The sequence below is a fragment of the Cajanus cajan genome, chromosome 8 (assembly GCF_000230855.2).
Source record: "Cajanus cajan strain Asha chromosome 8, NIPB_CcT2T_4, whole genome shotgun sequence".
In the NCBI taxonomy this organism is placed as follows: domain Eukaryota; kingdom Viridiplantae; phylum Streptophyta; class Magnoliopsida; order Fabales; family Fabaceae; genus Cajanus; species Cajanus cajan.
In genome coordinates, this window is record NC_138524.1 from 46,116,647 (window position 1) to 46,136,237 (window position 19,591).

Below are 19,591 nucleotides of genomic sequence, written 5' to 3' on the forward strand. Positions count from 1 at the left end.
TTTAAGATTCAAAATTGAAATAAGTAATTAAATTTAAACAATTTCATAAAAATAAATGAGTAAATTATGTTAACATTTCTTAGAATTTTACACAATTAATTGTACTAATACTTTCCATATTTTTAAGATTTACCCTAATATTTTTAATAGAGTCACAATATAATTTTTTAAAAATAAGCCTCGGTGTGGCTAGCCACTATTTGAAGAACTAGACGACTGTTTGAGACTAGTGCATCAATGTTCTTGAGCCAATTCGACAATTCTTTAACTCGTTGATAGTACGTAGAAAATTTGGGAAATCCTCCGTGTTGGTATGGGAGAATTCTTTCTCGAGAGCAACAACTCGAGAATGCTTATTATCTTGGAATATATCCGCAACCTATTTCATGCGTCCATTGTTGTGGCATCGAGTTAATAATAGTATGCAACAGGTCATGGGAGATTGTTGCATAGATCCATTGAAGGACCGCAGCATTGACCATAGTTCCTTGAAATCATCGGTTTTAGGCTCCTTCTCCTTGCCTTTTTTTAGTGGGATGATGTGGTGGAGGACCTTGTGAGAGCGTGCACGAATCTTAGACAATTCCGCCTACGTCGCTTATTGGACGTTGTCCATCTTCAAGGTGATGGGTAATTGAGGATATGGTTCTTGATGTTAGAGACAACAAGAGCTAGGTGGAATTTGTAGGAGTTAGTCATGGTGGTTGACAAGAGGAAAGAGATGACGGCTAGGAAGAGAAGAGAAGTCACGGCGCGGCGGACTTTGAATAATTAAGAAATTTATTTAAGATATTAATTAGAAAATAAAATTATATATATTTATAAAGATTTAATAGTTCACAAATAGACATTAAAACATAATAATACGTAAGAATTTTCGGGAATTTATTTGTTGTTAGTTTAATTATAAATGTTGATAATTTATAACAAAAATAAAACTTTTGTATATGGTAAACCCTAAAGTATTAAATATCCTTAGCAGTTGAAACTCTGCAAGTGACAGTGTATCAACTAAACTAATAATCCAAAATCGATATGATGCAAGAAACACACCTATATAACATATACAACTCAATACTTCGAGTTGAGCAGTGTTGATTTGCGAAATTGAGGCCAGTGATCAATGTTATAGTAATTAATTTCATCATTATTAATTTACCATTTAATTTGTATCTAATATAAATTAGTGTTATAAATGTTATTGACTGATTGTATTTGAAGCCATTAATTGATTCTTCCTAATTCCTGTAGTAGCTACAAATAAGGGATATATTCCTCTCACTAGGATTGGGGTTTACCATATCTTCTTAATGTGGATTAGGGTTTTCCCCTGAGTGATGGTGGGTTTTGTTACGATTTGATAAGATCTCGATCTTATTAGTTTATCTTATTGGTTGGAGAGTAGGTTGATTTCGATAAGTTGGTGTGGTTTGATCTCATTGGCACCGAGGTGAGCTCTGGTGTTGATGTGGGCGGTACAAGCTACAAATAAGGGATGTATGGTAATACGAATTGGAGTAATAATTTGTACACATTTTTCTTTTTCTAAATATTTTATTATTACTTATTAACAAAGTTATGAAAAAGAATCGTCTCCCATTCTATTGATCAATAGGTAATTATATACAAGTATACAGGCTAAATTATCTCCCTCATATCCTTGATATGATTTGGTATTATTTTGCAATAAAGGAGAATCAAAAAGGACAAAATATACGCCAAATTAAATATTCTAATTGAGGAAATAATCTCAAGAATTATGCATGAGAGCATAACCCATATAGCATATCCCATATTACCCCCCCCCCTCAAGGTGGAGCATAAGGATTACGAATGCCCAGCTTGCTCTTGTGTCGGAACATATGATGGTTGAATGGTGCCTTGGAGTATCTCATTACGAATGAAATGACAATCCACTTCAATATGCTTTGTCCGTTCATGGAAAACTGAATTTTTCGCTATATGCAAAGCAGCCTGACTATCACAGTGGAGGTGCATAGGTCCTTTATGAGAAATGCCTAAATCAGTCAGTAAGCTCCGAAGCCACTTAAGTTCACAACAAGTAGTAGCCATAGAACGGTATTCTGCTTCAGCAGATGAACGAGAGACAGTATGTTGTTTCTTGGTTTTCCAAGATATAGGAGAATGACCCAAGAACACAAACCACCCAGTAGTTGAACGCCGAGTTAATGGACATCCGGCCCAGTCAGAATCACACCATCCATGTAGTTGGAAATCAGATGTGCTTTTGAGGAGAATTCCTTGCCCAGGACTTCCTTTGAGGTATCTCACAATTCGAATGGCTGCATTCCAATGTTCTTCACGCGGTTGTTGCATGAATTGCGACAAGGTATGGACACAGTAGGACAATTCTGGTATGGTGAAACACAAGTATATGAGGCGCCCAACAAGGCGTTGTTACCTGTCAGGTTGATCAATGTAGCGTCCAGTGGCGAGTCCAAGTTGATGATTCTGCTCAAGAGGTGTAGCCACGGGCTGTGCACCAAATAGGCCTGTTTCTTGAATGATGTCTAATGCATATTTACGCTGACACAAAAATATTCCACTTGAATTCCTTGCAACTTCTATTCCCAAAAAATATTTTAAATGTCCCAAGTCTTTCATGTGAAAGCACTTGCTAAGATATTCTTTAAAGCTTTGAATTGCAGCGGAATCGTTCACACATATGATCAAATCATCTACATATACTAGAACCATCATTTGCACTCCATGGACAAGAAGAGTAAAGAGTGAGTGGTCACAACCTGATTGACGGAATCCAAAGTTTATCAAAGCAGATGATAATTTGGCAAACCAACAACGAGGGGCTTGCTTCAAACCATATAAAGACTTTTTCAATTTACAAACATGGTTCGGTTGAGAAGCATGAAAGCCTGGAGGAAGCTTCATGTAGACATCTTCATGTAGATCACCATGAAGGAAAGCATTGTGTATGTCCATTTGATGCAATTCCCACTTCTTTGTAGCTGCAACAGCAAGAACAAGGCGAACCGTAACCATTTTGACAACAGGGGCAAATGTCTCAGTATAGTCAACCCCTTCTTTTTGATGATTCCCGAGAATAACCAGCCTCGCCTTGTATCGCTCTATCGTGCCATCTGAATTATGCTTGATCTTGTATACCCATTTACAACCAAGAGGTTTCTTCCCATACGGTAGAGTTTCTAGAGACCATGTTCCATTGGCTTCTAGTGCATGAAGTTCCTGCTGCATTGCAAGCCTGCATTTGGCATCTTGCACTGCTTCAGCATAATGAGTGGGTTCTCGGGCTAGAGTAATAGCAACAACAAACCTGCAATGCTTTTCAGAGAAATTTTCACAACTTATATAGTGAACTATAGGATACGGAGTACCTAAAGAATACTGTGAAGTGGATTGACTTGGAGATGGACTTAACTTCTTTATGGTGTGAGTTACATACTCACGTAGCTTCACGGAAGGCAATTTGGTACGATGACCTCTTCCTAGTTCCTCCAAACTGCTTTAACAAACAAGCTCCAGTGAGTCAACATTAGGAGTTGGATTATTTTCTTCTTCTACGAGCTCATCACTTCTCTCACTGTCTAAGGCAACAGTTCCCCCCCTCACTTCAGAACCTGCAACTACCTCATTGAGTGTATTTTCTCCCATCCTTGTGTCATTATCCAAATCATTATCATCATCATTATCCAATGTATCGTTCATTAACGACGAATCCACAGATAAATCATATTTGACCCCAGCTGTAGGTGTGAAAGGAAACTCTGTTTCAAAGAACTCAACATCACGAGACACAAAATAGCATTGAGTATCTAAATCAAATAATTTTCAATCCTTCTTCCCATAGGGGTAACCCATAAAGATACACTTTCGACTTCGACTAGCAAACTTATCACCATGTCTATCCAAGTTGTGTGCGTAGCATAAACAACCAAAAACTTTTAAATGCTCATACATGGGGGCTTGACCATACAACATCTCATATGGTGTTTTTCCAGACAACACTGGAGTGGGAGTACGATTAATCAAGTATCCAGCTGTTAAGACACACTCACCCCAAAAAGAAATAGGGAGATTACCTTGAAATCGTAGAGCACGAGCAACATTAAGAATGTGTCTATGCTTTCTTTCTACTCTCCCGTTTTGTTGTGGGGTTCCTGGCCAAGATGTTTGAAATATTATCCCGTGTTCATGAAAGTAGTTTCTCAAACATGTAAATTCAGTACCATTATCGCTACGTAGCACTTTAATCTATTTACCAAATTGTCTTTCTATTAATGCAAAGAAATTCTGCAATGTACGTGATGATAGAAAAGAATGGCACAATCCAAGAGGGGGGTGAATTGGATTCAATGACCCTTTAAAAATTTATCAGAGTATTTTGGATCTTAATTTCAATCAAAACTTTTCTATGACAGAATTTCCAAATGAAGCTCTTCTAAAGACTTGTTACAAAAATATGAATGCAATATGCTCACTTGATTACAACATAATAAGGTTCAACAATAATGTTCAATTATAGATTTAAACCATCAAGATTCACATACACTTGTTAATCAAGTTTTATCTTCTTTAATATTCAATTAAGCAATTACTCAAAGTAAGAGATAAGGTAGAAGAAGATTGCACAAGTCTTTTATACTGGTTCAGCCACTCCACATGTGACCTACATCCAGTCCTTAATCAACACCTGATTAAGATTTGTTCCACTATCTTTAATCAAGAAGGTTTACAAGCAAACACACATGCATATACTTCTATACTAAAGATAACCACTTTCTTGACCCCAAGAAAGCACCCCTTGTAGAACCCACTACAAGAAACCTTATTACTTGAGAAACCCTTCTCAAGATTTTCCACAAAGATTCACAAAGAATAAAAGGAACGAATTCACCTGGAATTCTTGAACAAATCTTTATCTTCCCCTTTCAAGAATATGATGATGATGATCTTCTATCAAAGCTTTTCACAAACGTTTTCACTCTTGGATTTCACAAAGAAAACTCTCCAAGATGTCACAAAGACTCACAAAAACATTTTTCACAAATTGTTTATCAGTTCTAACTCATGTCTGAAGTTTCTCAAAGTTCAAACTATTTATAAAAGTTTCAGACACAGATAATCGATTATTTTAAAGAATAATCGATTATTTTGTTCTTTAGATTTTCTGGAAATCAACCAAGAACAATATAATCGATTATTTAGCTGGATAATCGATTATTCCAGAGAGTTGTTCCTGGGATAATCGATTATTTCGGCAAATAATCGATTATTACAGCAAGGCATTCCACTTAGCCTATTAGCTGAAATAATCGATTATATTTAACAATAATCGATTATTTTGAGTCAGTTCTTAAAACTTCATTTTAAGACTCAAAATTACTTTCCAATGTTTTTAACTCATCATCATATACTCTCTACTTGGTTTAGATAAGATTTGATTATGCACAAAGCATACTAAGCACACAAAATATAGAAACACATTCACAACAATTTATATCCTAAGTTCTATTACATAGCTCCAACTCATAGCATTTTCTTGACTCTTCTTTGACTTTGTTTTTGTGCTCCAAGTTGTTGTTCTCATGTTGTGATCATCAAAACTCTTTAAGCTCTCCTAAGCTCAACACGTGACACTTCCCTTTTATCAAAAATCAAATAAATCCAAATAACACGAGAAAAATCATCCATTATTGTCAAAAAATATGAAGCACCACAAGAAGAGGGAGTTCTATAGGGCCCCCACAAATCACAGTGTATTAATTCAAAACTATCACTAGCATTATTTGTACTCAATGGAAAGACATCTCTAGTTTTCTTAGCCCGTAAACATACATCACATGGTTTGTTCTTTAAAATACCGTTATCACACCACATGTTGGAAGCTAATTTAGTGACCTTGAAAGAAGGGTGCCCCATGCGTTGATGCCACAGATTAAATTCACAAGTTCCATTAGCTTTGTGTGCTTTCTCACTTCGGATTCCTTTAAAGAAGTAAAGTCCATCTCGTTGTTCACCCACTCCAATCAGCATCTTCGAAGTACAATCCTGCATAACACATAAGTTGTTAGTGAAATAGACAACATAATTTGTTTCATTTGTCAATTGAGAAATAGACAACAGGTTGCAACTCAATGTTGGCACATAAAGCACATTTTCCACTTTCAATCCTCCATCAAGTGTCACTGTCCCTTCTTTGTTTGCCATCAGTTGTTTTCCATCTGGAAGTCTCATTGGACACCCAACTACGTCTCTTAGCCCACATAATAAACTCAAGTTTCCTGTCATGTGGCTAGAGGCACCTGTGTCTATGATCCACTCACTATGGTTACCTGTCATTTTGTCACTTGTGGTTCCTTTGTGATTGTTCAACAAATCCTTTAGAGTTTGCCATTGTTCAGAACTTAGTCCACTCAATATGCATTTACATTAGTCCCATTGGTTTCTCCATTCACTTGCATTGCATTTGCTCGAAAACCTCCATTTCTTCCTCCAATCAAATTTTCTAAATTATCTTTTGCATGCAAGTCATATGGTGAAGGCATCTTTTCCACCAATTCAGTCTTCTTCTCCATCTCAGCTTTATCCATGAGAAGAGTTTTGTCACACGTTCTCACCGAGACTTTGTACGCTCTGATACCATAACAAAGTTATGGAAAAGAATCGTCTCCCATTCTATTGATCAATAGGTAATTATATACAAGTATACAGGCTAAATTATCTCCCTCATATCCTTGATATGATTTGGTATTATTCTGCAATAAAGGAGAATCAAAATGGACAAAATTTACGCCAAATTAGATATTCTAATTGAGGAAATAATCTCAAGAATTATGCATGAGAGCATAACCCATATAGCATATCCCATATTACTTATGATTTGTTTCTTTCGTTCTCCTGTCTAAACATATTACCAATTGGGAACGGCTGTATTTTTCTCTTCTCTCTTAGCAAACCAAACTTCAAATTCATCAAACTTAAATTGTTCAACAACAAAAAGCAATAAAATTGTTCAGGAATTAAAATCATTACAACCAAATTGAACTTAAATTGTTCCAAACTAGAATTAAAAACTAATCAAAGAAACAAAATAGAAATCAATCCTCATCGTCCGGAATACCAAGCTGGGTCTTGATCAGTCTCACTTCATAATCCAAATCATCAAATCTGTCAAGAATTCCAGAAAACAAGGATTCATGCCTCCGTGACATTTCCATCATTGCATCCATTTTGTTGATCATGATTTGCTCAAAATGTGAGAACGGCTTCAGTTCCGGTTCACCTTCCCTAGGCTCAGCTTCCACCTGTGGTGGCTGATCCTCATCATGAGAAGGAACTCCATCCTCATCAGTTGCTGGCTCCGGTGTAGGAGGTACATCTCCTTTAAAAACCCATTTGTCTTCTTGCTTCAACATCCCCATATGATGCAAAGAAGACTTCTCAATCTTATTTGAAGCATGCAACACAATCTTTCTTTCACCTGTCAGATCTACACCAGCATTTTCAAAAATTTTGGATAGCAAAAGAGCATATGGAATTGGACCGTCTTCCTTTCTCCTTGCTTTCCATATGCAGTCATTCACAACCGATACCCAATCGATTTTAATTTTCTTCTTAATGACATGCATCAGCAAAATATCGTCCCGTGACATTTGAGCATGGTTGTGCAACCTCGGTTTCAACATCCAGGCAATTATAAAGGAAATTAAGCGAGAGTTCTTTTTCATACCTCCCGCCAAGAATTTCTCATAGTTGGTGTTTGACGGAACCCTTTGACAGTCCCGAAATGTAGTCAGTTCTTCAAAATCTCCAAAATTGAATGGCTGGGGTTTCTCTGCTCCAGTCCCGCTCAGACCCGCAGCCGCCTTCAGAGTTGGTCCGTCCAACTTAATCAGTTTGCCCTTCACCGCAGATTGCATAACTCCTTCGTTAGTTGAGGCAAAGCAGAGAAATAACCTGATTAGCTCAGGATAATAGGGACCATCCATTTCCAAGAATGCCTTCAGTTCCTGGTGCTCTAGAAGGGTTGGAAAGCTAAACCCCTCGTTCTTGAACCAATCAAGCTTCAAGGTCTTCGGAGGAATGATTCTCCGACCGGCGTACCACTCAAAGTAGTATTCTTGAGCTTTCTCATCCGCAAACCACTTCGTAATCAGCTGCCCAGAGGGAAGAGGACGTTTGCTCCCCCTCACTTCAAGCTTCCTTGGTCTTTTGGATGAAGATGCCATGGATGGGTCTTGAAGAAAATGAAGAAGAAGAGAGATTTGAGAGAATTTGAGAGGGTTAGGGTTTTGAAAGTTTGAGAGAAAATGAGAGAATGAGAGAATGAGAGGTTATGAGTAGTGTTTTGATGCCCTAGCACGTTCTGGGTATAAGGGTAATGGGTAGTTTTAAGGGTTGGCGCGTAGATAACCGTTTTAGGAAATTTCAAAAACTGCCCAGATAATCGATTATTTATGCAAATAATCGATTATTTGCATCAGAAAAATCACCTAAAAACCAAATCTGATATGAATAATCGATTATTTTAAGGATAATCGATTATTACAGAAGGTTGTTTTTCCTTATTCATCCCAGATAATCGATTATTTACAGAATAATCGATTATTCCAATGGCCTTTCAGATTCCACTACTTAGATAATCGATTATTACCCAAGATAATCGATTATTACAGTGACTCTTGAGTTCCTTCTTACCAGATAATCGATTATTACCCAAATAATCGATTATTTCAGAGACTCTTAAAATTCTTCATGTTCTAGATAATCGATTATTACCCAAGATAATCGATTATTTCCATGAATTACTTAAGATAATCGATTATATCTTAAGATAATCAATTATTCCAGAGAAATTTTGCTTCTCTAAGATTTTAACTTCTCAAATTTCACCAAGTCTTTTTGTCACTTTTAAATACATTCTTCCACACATATTTTACTTCCATTCTCTCAGCATAATCAATTCAAACTTGACTCATTGATTATCCCTAACTCAATTCTCAATTGGTTGAATCTTTCCCTTGGTAGAGGTTTTGTAAAAATATCAGCTAATTGCTTGCTTGTTTCCACAAACTCTACAACACAATCATTCCTTTGATCATGATCTCTCAAAAAGTGGTGTCTTATCTCAATATGTTTAGTCCTCGAGTGCAAAATTGGATTCTTGGTCAGATTTATTGCACTAGTATTGTCACACCTCAAAGGAATTTTGTTCAACTTAACTCCATAGTCTCTTAACTGTTGTTTCATCCAAAGAATTTGAGCACAACAACTTCCAGCAGCTATATATTCAGCCTCAGCTGTACTCAAAGCAACACAAGCTTGCTTTTTGCTATACCATGAAACAAGTGCACTGCCTAGCAAGTGACAAGTTCCACTTGTGCTCTTTCTATCTAGTCTACACCCAGCATAGTCTGAATCTGAGTAGCCAATCAGACTTAGTGAGACTCCCTTTGGATACCACAAACCAACATTAGTTGTACCTTTCAAATACTTAAGGATTCTCTTCACACTTTTCATATGAGATTCTTTAGGATTAGCTTGGAATCTTGCACATAGGCACACAACAAACATTATATCAGGCCTACTTGCTGTCAAGTACAAGAGTGATCCTATAATGCCTCTATACTTTGAACTATCAACAGCAATTCCTTTCTCATCTAAGTCAAGATTGCAATTGTTTGATATTGGTGTGGCAGCCTCCTTACACCCTTCCATACCAAACTTTTTCAACAGTTCATTGCAATACTTGCTTTGACTTATGAAAATTCCATCTTGCATTTGTTTAATTTGTAATCCCAAAAAGAAAGTTAGCTCTCCCATCATTGACATTTCAAATTCTCCTTGCATGGTTTTAGCAAATTCTTTACAAAGAGAGGTACTTGTTGATCCAAACACAATATCATCCACATATATTTGTACATACATTGTCTTTTCCAAACTTCTTGACAAACAATGTATTATCCACTTTTCCTCTTTCATAATTATTCTCAATCAGAAATTTGCTCAGCCTGTCATACCAAGATCTAGGAGCTTGCTTCAAGCCATAGAGTGCCTTTTTGAGCTTGTACACATGATTAGGATTCTTTTAGTCCACAAAGCCAGGTGGCTATTCCACATATACTTCCTCTTGTATAAACCCATTGAGGAAAGCACTTTTCACATCCATTTGATAAAGCTTGAAATTCTTTATAGAGGAATAAGCAAGAAGTAATCTAATGGCTTCTATCCTTGCTACAGGGGCAAAAGTCTCATCATAGTCAATTCCCTCTTCTTGATTATACCCCTTAGCCACTAGTCTTGCCTTATTTCTAAGAATTATACCAGATTCATCAAGCTTATTTCTGAAAACCCACTTGGTTCCAATAATTGGATAGTCTTTTGGTAATGGCACTAAATCCCACACTTCATTTCTTTCAAACTGATTTAGTTCCTCTTGCATGGCCATTAACCAATGCTCATCTTTAAGTGCTTCATCAATGTTCTTAGGTTCAACTTGTGAAACAAATTCCATGGTGTTGCAAATATTTTTAATTGCACTCCTAGTTGAAACACCCTTACCAATGCTTCCAATTATGTTGTCCATTGATAAGTCTCTTGTGGTTTTCCATTCCTTAGGCAATTGTTCACATGTTTCCTTTGCTTTCTCAAGTGATACACTCTCCTTAGGCGCTTCATTAGGTTCATTCTCCAATAGGGATTGATCAAGCAACTCATTTAAATCTTCAATTTCAGTTTGCCTAGTCTCTTGCTTATTTGATTCATCAAATACCACATGGACAGATTCTTCTACAACTAGAGTTCTCTTATTATAAATTCTATAAGCCTTACTATTTGTAGAGTATCCTAAAAATATTGCTTCATCAGCCTTTGCATCAAACTTCCCAAGTTGCTCTTTTCCATTGTTCAGCACATAGCACTTACATCAAACACTCTAAAATAGGAAATGTTAGGCTTCTTTCCTTTATAGATTTCATAGGGTGTTTTCTTTAATATGGGCCGAATCAGAACTTTGTTTAACACATGATAAGCAGTGTTAACAGCATCAGCCCAAAAATATTTTGGCAAGTTTGTTTCATTCAACATTGTTCTAGAAAGTTCTTCTAAGGACCTATTCTTTCTCTCAACAACCCCATTTTGTTGAGGTGTCCTAGGTGCTGAGAAATTATGGTTTATACCATGTTCCTTAGAATTTTTGAAACAACATGTTTTGAAACTCACCTCCATGGTCACTTCTTATAAAGGTGATGTTTGAGCACTTCTCATTTTGAACAAGTTTGGCAAATTTTCTAAAAGCATTAAAAGCATCATTTTTGTTTGCAAGAAACATGACCCATGTGTATCTAGAATAGTCATCAACAATTACTAAGCCATAGTAGTTTCCGCCTAAGCTCATGGTTCTTGAAGGACCAAACAAATCCATGTGAATTAATTGCAAAGAAAGGTGCCCCATGCGTTGATGCCACAGATTAAATTCACAAGTTCCATTAGCTTTGTGTGCTTTCTCACTTCGGATTCCTTTAAAGAAGTAAAGTCGATCTCGTTGTTCACCCACTCCAATCAGCATCTTCGAAGTACAATCCTGCATAACACATAAGTTGTTAGTGAAATAGACAACATAATTTGTTTCATTTGTCAATTGAGAAATAGACAACAGGTTGCAACTCAATGTTGGCACATAAAGCACATTTTCCACTTTCAATCCTCCATCAAGTGTCACTGTCCCTTCTTTGTTTGCCATCAGTTGTTTTCCATCTGGAAGTCTCATTGGACACCCAACTACGTCTCTTAGCCCACATAATAAACTCAAGTTTCCTGTCATGTGGCTAGAGGCACCTGTGTCTATGATCCACTCACTATGGTTACCTGTCATTTTGTCACTTGTGGTTCCTTTGTGATTGTTCAACAAATCCTTTAGAGTTTGCCATTGTTCAGAACTTAGTCCACTCAATATGCATTTACATTAGTCCCATTGGTTTCTCCATTCACTTGCATTGCATTTGCTCGAAAACCTCCATTTCTTCCTCCAATCAAATTTTCTAAATTATCTTTTGCATGCAAGTCATATGGTGAAGGCATCTTTTCCACCAATTCAGTCTTCTTCTCCATCTCAGCTTTATCCATGAGAAGAGTTTTGTCACACGTTCTCACCGAGACTTTGTACGCTCTGATACCATAACAAAGTTATGGAAAAGAATCGTCTCCCATTCTATTGATCAATAGGTAATTATATACAAGTATACAGGCTAAATTATCTCCCTCATATCCTTGATATGATTTGGTATTATTCTGCAATAAAGGAGAATCAAAACGGACAAAATATTCGCCAAATTAAATATTCTAATTGAGGAAATAATCTCAAGAATTATGCATGAGAGCATAACCCATATAGCATATCCCATATTACTTATCATTTGTTTCTTTCGTTCTCCTGTCTAAACATATTACCAATTGGGAACGGCTGTATTTTTCTCTTATCTCTTTCTTTCACAGGATTGCAATTTTTTCCTATGAAATTTAAAGGCTTGAGAATCTAAAAAGACATGTGCACTTGAACAAGAGATATTTGTGCAATACTCCTCTCACTAGGTATCATTATTGTGTATGTTGACTTTGCCAATTTCAACTTTTTTAGTTTCCCCTTTTCTTGTAACTGCATAATTTGATTAACTAATTTCTACAAAGAAAGGAATTTGAAAATCTGAATTTAAGTGGCCGTTTCGTTATAAGATAAAATCTATTTTCATTTTTTTACAATAATCTGTTTCTTATACAATTTCTTTTGAAAACTAGAAATAAAATAAAATAATGAAACATTTTTACAATTAAAATAAAAGCAAATATTTTCTCAAGAGAGAGAGAGCAGGGGCGAGAGAGGTAGAAATAGAGAGTGTAATGGTGAGGTGGAATATTAAAGAGAGAGTAAGAAAGAAAGAAAAACAAGCTTTTTTCTTTTTTGGAAAAAGGTCCTTTCTTTTTTCATTTTTTACAATTACAATTTTTTTAAAAAAATTAAAATAAATTACTTCATAATTTGGGATTTTTTTTTACAAAATGTATTTAATTTATTTACTCCCTTTTTGTTTTAGAGAAAAGAGAAGTTAAATATATAGAAATGTAAAATTGTTGAGATGCCTTGGATTTATAATTTTTTCCGTTACTATTTCCACTATTATTTGGGTTGTAATGAGGTTGTTATATTTTATCCTTGTTATAAGGCTAAAAGGCATTTGTATCTGATATCTCTATTCATTCAGAAATAAGAAACTCTTGAACTGCCCGTGGACGTAGGTCACATCGACTGAACCACGTAATTTGTGTGTCGTCTTCTTTCTCTTATCTTTCTTTTACATATTGTCATAACAAAAATGCATAGCATAACAATACCTAGTGTTTTACATAGACCGGTTTCTATTCGATAAATAAATATAAAGTATATCTAATATATGTACACTAAATACATGTGTAACCGTGGTTACACTTATTCACCGGTACCATAGATTCCTTTTCATACCAGAACAGTTATATTATTAAGAAAATTGGCATATTCCATTCTCACAAGGAATACCTGTGTGAAATTTGGCTTCTCAATGGTGCTGAAAGGTTTATGGTTTAGCCATTGTTGGGGGCTTGGGGCTAAACTAGGAGACCAAGCTATCACAGGGTCTAGGTAGAGTCATGTGTTCACCGACCTAAGTGTGTTTTCAAAAGTTGATGGTTTATATATATCAAAGCAAATTAATCTTAAGCACCTAATCATGCATGGCGTTCAAGGGCAACAAGTAGTTCTTAATCTGTGTAGGTTTTATCGGATATTAATTAACCAAAAGCAAAGAATGGAAACTTTTGAAATGATTTTCTCTTTATTCCTCTTCCCTTCTTTAAAGCGGAAAACAAAAAATTAAAGCTTGAAAATAAAAATATCCCTTTTTAATTTGAAACCTAACTCAAATTCCTTCTAAGCCATCCATAGTTACTGAACCTTATCTCTGGTTATATATCTCTTCCTTTCACTTAATAATAATAATAATAATAATAATAATAATATAAAACAACATATTATATCATGATTATCAAATAATTTAATTAAAACAAATATAAGAATATAATTTCGATACCAAAATATCATATAAAATCAACTCTTTAAATTTTATAATAAAACATATATAACTAATTTAATTACGAAAATGTAAGGTATTTTATGTTCTCTTTATTCTAAATTATTCTTTAAAATGTAAAGTTAATTATTTAAAATGTAGAAAAATAATTATTTAATACATACAAAATAATTATTCAATACGTACAAAATCATTATTTAAAATGTACAAAATAATTATTTAAATAATTATCCTTTGATTAAACTTTCATAAAAAAATCAAATTATTTCAATTCATCATTACTACATTCTTAATAATTTAACATATTTCAAATCCAAAATCCTCAAAATTTATACATATGCCACATTGTAGACATATAAAATTAAAATCATGATGACTTAGACCCAAAGTAGATAATATCACACCATTGACCTTCTCATTGACTAGTTTCTTAAGGGATTACGTTTCAAAATATTATTAAAATATATGTCAATATCTGTTGTATATTTAAAAGATTGTTAGAAAATTTGCTTTCGAACATATAGCCTAGGATTTGTTGTTATAATAGTCTATAATATTGTGCGCGATCTTATATAATTAGTTTGCTTGATTATAGTCTTGGATATCTCTTGTAATCAGTGACAGATTCAGAAATTTTAAATAGTGGGGGCAATACTTATTTATATATTTGTAGTATTAAAAATTTTATGTATAACTTTTATAGACATAAATATATATTATAATTATTTTTTACAAGTTTTTATATATAGGATTATAATTAAAGATGAAAATAAATTAGGTCAGATTAAATTTTATTATAATTTAGTAGGTTTGAACCTAATTTCTTTAAAAATATATCTTAAGTATGACTTAATTATCTATAAGACATTTTTTAAAAGTACAATCCTAAAGACCTACTTTATAATAATTTAATGCTATTAAAAATATAAAAATAAATATGTTAAATTTTATAAAAATTAAGTTTAATTTATTTATAATATAAATATGTTTTTAATATCTAATATATATTTTTAGATGATAATTTATTTTAAAATATCTATAACTATTAATAAAGGGAATATATTTTAAATAACCACTTTCGTCTCCATTTTTTTTAGATTTTTTTGTCCTTCGATTATGCAATAACTCCCCACAAATAAAAGATACAATGGAAAAAATATAAATATAAAAAAAATTGTAACCGTCCGTGTAGCTGTTAGAGGCACGAAGTGTCTCGGCCTCTTTAGTATTTTATAATAACAATTTTAAATGAAACATAAATCTTCTGATTTTTCTTATTTTGATTTTTTTAATCAACATATACAATTTTACTATTAAGATTTGTTCCTGTACTAGGATACACACTCTAATTATCCTTGTTGTAGCGGGTCAGATCCTGGGTCTCGGTCTTCTCGTTCCTATTCGGGTAGTCCGAAGTCAGGGGTGGGTGTGCCTGCAAAGACACTCCGATGCTCAAGTTAGTGCTCGGCGTAATAAATGCGGTAGTTTAGAATTAATTACATACCTCGTTGGAGTCCTATTTATAGTAGTTCTTATTGGGACGCAATTAGGGACTGGGCCCCGGAAAATTAGGGGTCTAATCCTATGCATTATGTTAACCCGAACAATCCTCGGCCGATCGCTCCGGCATGTACTCGTGCCTTAAGGTTTCCCTCCCGAGTAACCTCCTCGGCTAAGGATGCACCTAGGCTGAGTACCACGCCCAACGCATACTTAAATCGGAGCCCTCCTCGGCCGATCACTCCGACGCGTACTCGCGCCTTAAGGTTTCCCTCCCGAGTAACCTCCTCGGCTAAGGATGCACCTAGGCTGAGTACCACGCCCAACGCATACTTAAATCGGAGCCCTCCTCGGCCGATCACTCCGACGCGTACTCGCGACTTAAGGTTTCCCTCCCGAGTAACCTCCTCGGCTAAGGATGCACCTAGGCTGAGTACCACACCCAACGCATACTTAAATCGGAGCCCTCCTCGGCCGATCACTCCGACGCGTACTCGCGCCTCCTTGGCCGATCACTCCGACGCGTACTCGCACCTTAAGGTTTCTCTCTCGAGTAACCTCCTCGGCTAAGGATGCACCTAGGCCGAGTACCTTTCCCAACGCACTTAACCCGAGCATTCCTCGGCCGATCGATCCGACGCGTACTCGCGCTTTTCAGGCTTCCCTCCCGAGTAACCTCCTCGGCTAAGGATGCGCCTAAACCGAGTACCGTGCACAACTCGCACCGAACAAACTTTGGCCGACCTCTCAACGATTCACGCAAGCCTGACACACGCACAAACCAAAACCGAGCGTTCACCAGCCAAGCAACCCTCAGTCACTCATACGTAACCCATCGCTCACACTCAGGTCGAAAACTCTTGCCACAAGTTCAAACCAAACACATGAAAACCGTACACTCGTATACACGAATACACCACGCACCAATCATTGACCAAATCGCAAAATTAGCCCCTCGGCCACATCGAAATCGGTTGATTCTAACTTAGGCATTTAAAAACACGACAAGTAAGCAAGAGAAATTTCATTAATGGTGGCCGATTAAAACGGCTACTTACAAAAAACAATGAGTCAGATTTATGCACCGACACCAAAGGCCGAGCTTACAAAACGCGCTAACGACCCAATTACAAAAAATAATAAAATCCTACGACTAAGGCCGATCCTCATGCGGCTACTGAGTCCACCGGATCCCCATCACCAACAATGTCAATAACCGGGTCCTCCTCCTCAGTCGGTTGTACGGGAGGTTGGGTTGAAATGCCTCGGCAAGGAGCCTCCGCATCAGGCTCGGCCCCTTGAGGGAACTCAGCATAACTCAGAAACTTTCCACCCAAGAAGTCTCGGCTGACATCAAACTGGAAATCGGTCGGGACCTCACAGAAGTGGTAGGCCTGCCGCACTGCGTGTTGAAAGCCGGCATCATGCTGTGAAAGGATCTGCTCAGTCGCCTCGGCCTCAAATTTGGTGGCCGCCTCCTTCAGCCGAGCAATTTCACTCTCATACTTGAAGGCTTCGGCCTTCAACCTCTGAACGACTAACTTCAAGTCATCAGCCTCCCTCCTATGGGCGTCAGCGACCCTCTTCAGCTCTTCGGCCGACTTGGTTAGTTTAGCGTTGTCCCCCAACGCCTCCTTCACCGTGGCCTCGGCCTCCTTGAGCCGGCCATGAAACCTTTCCTCAGAGACAGCATGTCGCATCATGACATGCTTGGTGACCAAAGAGGTCCGAGTATCAAGCTCACAGAAGAGCTTGTACGCGGCCTCGGCAGACATACCCTCCAAGTATTGCAGTCCCCCTCCGGTAGCAAGATCCAAACTGACCAAGTTCTCAGTCTGCACGTTAGGGGCTAGGAAGTTCGAGCCCGCCACCACAGCGGGAATAGCAAAGGTGCCGCACCCCGATTGCTCCAACGACAGTTGTTTTGGGCGCTTATGAGAAGAGCTCGGCCGCTCCGACTCTATATTGTGTTCGGCCGCCCTCACTCGAGAGGTGCTTCCCTTCTTCTTGGGGTCGGCGACGGGAATCAGCACATGGGAAGGCTTATCCCGAGCCATCTTCAGAGCCGACCGTGCCGGGGGAACCTGCCCACTAGCCTTTGCATCCTTCGCCCTTTTCGCGAGCATAGCGGTCACGTCTAGCTTACCTCCGGCCATTAAACCTGCAACGAAGTAAATCTTAACATCAATTTAAAAACTGATTAAGTAACCGAATCCTACTCATCGAGGCTTGGCTCTTGCCTCGACGGCCGGGTATAGGTCGCGCGCTTTAGCGCCATCCATTTTCGGGGCTAGTTGATTCGGCAGGTGAGTTGTTACACACTCCTTAGCGGATTTTGACTTCCATGACCACCGTCCTGCTGTCTTAATCGACCAACACCCTTTGTGGGGTCTAGGTTAGCGCGCAGTTGGGCACCGTAACCCAGCTTCCGGTTCATCCCGCATCGCCAGTTTTGCTTACCAAAAATGGCCCACTTGGAGCTCTCGATTCCATGGAGTGGCTCAACAAAGCAGCCACACCGTCCTACCTATTTAAAGTTTGAGAATAGGTCGAGGGCGTTGCGCCCCCGATGCCTCTAATCATTGGCTTTACCCGATAGAACTCGCCCGTAGGCTCCAGCTATCCTGAGGGAAACTTCGGAGGGAACCAGCTACTAGACGGTTCGATTAGTCTTTCGCCCCTATACCCAAGTCAGACGAACGATTTGCACGTCAGTATCGCTGCGGGCAGGCAAGCCTTTCGGTAGCTGATCTAACAGGTCCACAATCTCTTTGTCCTCGGCAGGGAGTTTAGACGCGGACATCGCTTCGTAACGCGTCGGGCGCTCCGTCCAATAAAAGGGAAAGAGTGGGTCACCTTCTCGGTCATAAAAGCAATTCTTCATCTCCGACCCCCATCGAACCTTGAAGAACCCATTCTTAAACCCTTTGTAGGAAGAGGTGAAGGCTCGGAGAAACCCTCGCTTCGGCACCCGAGACAATGATTCCCACTTCACCGGTTTGCTCGAGCGACTGGTATAGTAATAAAGGAAATCCAGGGGTCGGGGAGTTAGACCCAAACACAAGCATAGATTCCGAAACGCCTGCATCGCGGCCCAGGCATTCGGGTGCAACTGAGTCGGTGCCACGTTGAGCACTCGGAGAACCCCTATTTGAAAATCGTCAAAGGGTAGTTGAACATCGAGGTCTACGAACCAGCACATGTAGGCGTAGAAGTAATCTTCCTCATCGTCCCCCGACTCCAAAAACACGAAGTCAGTCTCCGGCCCGTCGTCCATGCATGCTTCGGCAAGTAGGGGAAACTAATCCTCCCCACTCCCGAAACAATTCTCCAAAGAGACAAATGTGTCTAACAACCCCTGGTCAGACAACTTCGAAAGATAAATGCCGACCTCCCCGTCGACCCACTTGTAACCAGGCATCTCCACAGTTCCATAGTCGATCCGTGCCCTTACCCGAGTACTCGGTCCGACAGCTCTCTTGCCTCGTGCATCGCCGACCACCTCCAATTCGTCCCCGCTTATATCAACTTGCAACGCTTGCGGGTCCGGCTAACCGACTCGACCTAGACCTCGGTCATCCACCTCGGTTGCCCGTGCCAAGGCCATGACCAATGTCGTCGGAGGCGATACCTCGACCACCTCATCCCCGCTGTCCTCTTGTTCGGGGTGATCAGAAGGGAAGACAACTTCTCACTACAGCGGTGGTAATCTTGATATTTCACTTGAAGCTGACCCCTCTTTATCTGATGAAGCGCCCGATGCTTCCGAAGACGTCCAACTCCTCGCCAAAACGTAGCCTTTATCCATTTATTGCTAAAATTAAAGAATACAAAATTTTACCTTGCTCGGGTTGTTCGGAAGAATATGATCTCGGGAGAGCTCAGAAATTTACAGCGCGTAAATTTTCACGTCCAAACACCCCTATTTATAGGCAAGGTAAATGGGGGGAGGTGAAAAGACGCCCCCGGGCCAC

The 19,591-nt window shown here is 38.2% G+C and overlaps 1 pseudogene; it reads right to left on the minus strand.

The window, feature by feature from the left end:
- Positions 1-17,776: 17,776 nt before the first annotated feature.
- Positions 17,777-18,519, minus strand: LOC145951193 (uncharacterized; annotated as a pseudogene).
- Between the last annotated feature and the right edge of the window lie 1,072 nt (positions 18,520-19,591).